Source organism: Aptenodytes patagonicus, chromosome 2 (genome assembly GCF_965638725.1).
Source record: "Aptenodytes patagonicus chromosome 2, bAptPat1.pri.cur, whole genome shotgun sequence".
Taxonomy (NCBI): Eukaryota; Metazoa; Chordata; class Aves; order Sphenisciformes; family Spheniscidae; genus Aptenodytes; species Aptenodytes patagonicus.
The window spans coordinates 59230263-59234403 of NC_134950.1; the positions used below are offsets into that span (position 1 = coordinate 59230263).

General features: G+C 41.4%; 1 protein-coding gene across 1 annotated transcript in view; it reads left to right on the forward strand.

Moving 5' to 3' along the window:
* The window catches only part of CIDEA (cell death inducing DFFA like effector a), a 50755-nt gene that overhangs the window by 36833 nt on the left and 9781 nt on the right, over positions 1–4141 (forward strand). The gene's annotated exons all lie outside the window — the stretch shown is intronic.

Genomic DNA, 4141 nt, shown 5'->3' on the forward strand with positions numbered 1-4141 from the left:
ATGTCTTGTTACCAAGATAGGTTAAAATCACTGGACAGATTAAGGTTAAAGTACAAATAAAAGTATTTATTCACAATATTCAAAACAGATGGCAAAATGAAAGATGAACAACAGTTTATCTGCTTACACTAAAGCTGAAACAGAAAGGTCTCTGTCTTGCCCGGCTGACTTGCCGCCTTGACAAAGTGACCGTTGGGCATTCGCTCTTCGTGCATGCTTTATGTTTCTGCTTGTATCACTTAAACAGCCCTTCTCCATTAGAGAGCCTCTACCAGAGAACACTCTGTCTACATGGAGTCTCTTATTTAGGTCAGTTTCTAGGCAACAAAACAAGCAAACAAAGGCGAAACCATCCGGAAATCCAAACTTAAGATGTTTCAGGAACTCTTTGCTCTTTTTCTTCTTGCCTTCAGAAGCACTTTCTAAGCAAAAGTGTTGCTCAATACTTAAAAAGGCACTTTACAAACATGGTGCAATTTCCAAAGATCCACTGCTCCTAAAAAGATGATGTTATGTTTTGTTAGTCTGGGATTCAGGGAGTGAGACAGTATTTTATGAAGTATATGAACCAGGCAACTGTTAATCACATAAGCATAAGCTACACAGAAATAGAACGAAATTAGTTTTAATCAAGTACAAGTTTTTCATATAAAGTGACTTCATGGGTTGAGACAGACAGTCGGAACGTACTGACCACACTGGCTTTGGCATAGGTGGATAGGCAGAGATTGGGAGGGCCTGGCTGATTGTCTTTTGAAGGGTCACGATGGAGTCAGCAAATTCACAGGGGCCACAGTCTTTGCAATGGCTAGTGATGCCTGAAGAACTTACGAATAGCAACAGAGCACTTTTAAATGTGCATTTTATAAACGTTGTGATATGTTGTGGCTATGTATTTATCATGGCGTGAGATTAAGCTAAAACACAATACGCCTTGAAGAGAAATTAACATTTAGTGCAATACAAAGCAAAATCCATGGGGAATAAAGCCATTAAACTTAGCAGTTTAGTTGATGCTTTGTAAATGGCAGGCTATTAGCTTCAAGAGGGAGGAGAATGTGTTACAGGCTCAGAGCTTGCCATCATACAGCTGTGGCACAGACTTTTCAATTAAAGCACTAGCATAGCTTCTTCTGAATGAAGTAGAACCAACCATCTTACAGCGTGTGGAACTGCATTTTGTTGTAACACAGAATTCATAACGAGGTCCCAGCCATAAATTCTGATATTACTATGAAAAAAAAAGTTAATACTTTAAAAATGCCAGGAATCTTGGAGTTCCTAAATAATTGCGTTACTCACTTGGTGAACCAGCCTGTTCTTTATTGCTTTTCATACACAGACTCGAGATCCAGAATATAGACTCTGAGCCTGTGGAATCCAGACCTAACAACGCCCTCTGATCCTGCTTTTGATGCTAAACCATTCTTTCGCATGTGTTTACTTGCAACTGTTTGATGTGAATTTCTAGAATGTGTGGAGGTGGGGGAAGCAAACTAATGCCCTCTTTAGAAAAAAAAGACGACAGATCTTCCATCTGATCTTAGGGGGGAAAAAAACAACTCACCAAAATGAACCCAGGAACCCATACTAGGAACATCGTCAGAGGACCAGCTTGCACGTAAGCAGTAAGAAAGCTGTGGGAAGCACAAATGCTTCCTGATCCTCTTCAGTCGACCAACTCTAACTATCTTCCTTTCCTGACATAAAACTGAAAATTGTTTTAGTAACAGGTTTGGTGAACAATTCCTTCAGTTGCACTTCCTTTCAAATAACTTCATGTTTTTCCCTTGGAAACTTCTCTTTTATTTTTAAATCTACCTGCTGAGGCCCACCTAGCTTTGTTCCTCTTCTTTTCACATTCCTCACCTATGTGTTTTTCATTTTCCCCCTAGTTTTTCAACCTACTCTCTTGCACCTTTTCTTTCTGTGCCTGGCCCACTTTCATTTTTCTCTCCTTTTTACTGCTTTGCACCTGGCCACAGAGAAATACACGGAAGCAGGCTGCCAGGACAAGCCAGACCTAAGGCGGCCTAGAAGTGCAGCTCCCAGTACCGCCCAGACACAAACACCCCTACCAACACTAGGATGAGGGGAAAATAAACCTGGCAACCTCCACCGCTGACTCCACTCGTAAACAGGGAGTGGGCGAGGTGTTCCACGGGAAGAAGGTGTGGTACCAGGACAGAGACAGGAATCTAACCTGATGGGCCAGCTCCTTTGACAAAGTCGCTCTGGTCAAAGCCAGCAAGGAATGGGGCAGACCCTCAGTTTACAGACATGACAGTCCCTGTGCAGGCTACTTTAACCAAGCCACCGTAGGCTCTTGATTTCTCTGCATCCCAAGATTACTGCTCTCCACTTCTTCTCTTGCGTTTGTATCTCCTTAGGAAAAGGTGGTCACCTCCTGGGAACAGGGTCAGGCTGGGAAAGAGGGCCTAATCCTGCTCCTTCTCTCAGCATTGGAAGGAGCAGGGAATTCGGTGGCTGCCTCCGTGCTGTACGAGCCCCTACTACTTGAAGCAGCACTGCTCGGTATGTTTGCAACAAAAATTAATCTGGCCTTACTGACAGCCACAGCACCAACTAAATTTCATTTTCTTGATATATGTTAAACCACCTGCAGTCTTAAATTTATGAGTAGGAGGCTAACAGTCCTCTTTAAAGAAGGAGGTTGGGTAAACAGGTTCTTTGTTCCCCCTGCCCCCATCTTTGTTTTGATTCCAAAATCCCAACACAAATTCTGCCACTTTTGGCACAAAATATTAAGACTTACTGAGGTAAGACTACACAAAGCAAGTTAATACTCTAAAATAGGGGCAAAGGGACTTGCCTCTCCTTCACATTATTATACACTTACAAATTGCATGCTGCAACTAAACAAGAGTGAAATTTAGTAGACAGCACAAACAGGGAGTAAAAGAAAACATTTCCTGGAGAGGAGATGATTCTTTTACAGTGTGGTAGTGCCATCATTAGGTTAGGGGTTTTTTTGGGGGGTGGTTGGTTGTGGTTTGTATTTTTCATTGTTGTTTTTTTTTAAATAAGGAATGAGGCAATGCAGAATTCTGACCTTTATGACATAAGTAAATTTAGTCCTCAGCACTGGCTACAAATTGCCTATTCCAACCAAGAAGTGTTCAGCTAAATGGGAGGGAAAAAAATAGAACAAACAAGGCAATAACACAGGACACATGTAAGGTGCAGCACTAGAGCACGTGCACAGAAATCAGTCACTGCTTTACCGTGTGTGCAAGACTTACTTAAGTTTTATAAAACCAGTTTGCTATTGCAATAAATCATTCTAAACATTGACTCCAATAATAAAGGAACTGAAGTTTACTTTTATTCAGGTTGCTTCCCTGTTTATCATTCATTCTACAACAACGAATCTAATAGGGATACATAGAAGTGTTGTTTAACATTTAAAAATGCCCAGTAAATATGCCCTAAACTGCTGTATTTGCTCTGTTTCCCTTGTTCCTCTTCACTGCAAAGCCAGGCAACATCAGAGATGGCAACAGCTTCATCATGAAGGGAAAAAAAAAAATCCCAAAAGAATAATTTCCATAAACAATTTACTTCAAGTAACTCAAGCAAAGAGCTTGCGTCTCACCTTTCAGAGACAGCTTTTTCCCTTGTCATCCTACTGCTTTCCAGAACATTGCAACATACAGATGGAACCAACCACTAGTTATTCCCTTACCCTGCCCTCTCAGTCATAAGCCTCAAAGGGTTTGTTGTCCAGCAGAGAAGCTTGGCCATTCTCCTTCCCCACTTAACCACCCCCACCCCCCAATCATGATTCCCTCTCTTCTTCTGGGATAGGGAGACCATCAGGTAATTTTTGAACAGCTGAATTCTCCAGCTAATAAATCCTTAGCATGCAGCAGACAACCAGAAGCAGATGACTATACCAAGACAACTGTATTCAACTAAGCAGAGGGGAAAAAAATAAAAAGCTTTCGGTTAAGCAAACCAATATGAAACTCTGACAAACTGATTTAGCACCTTTGGATTGGGCTGCTGGTTTTGGTATTTGTGAGCACAATCTTGCTACCTTAATTTAACAAAATCTTATGCTTAAGAAGAAGTGGTCTGAATTCTATACCAAGAAACCAGCAAAAGAAAAAGGACAAGC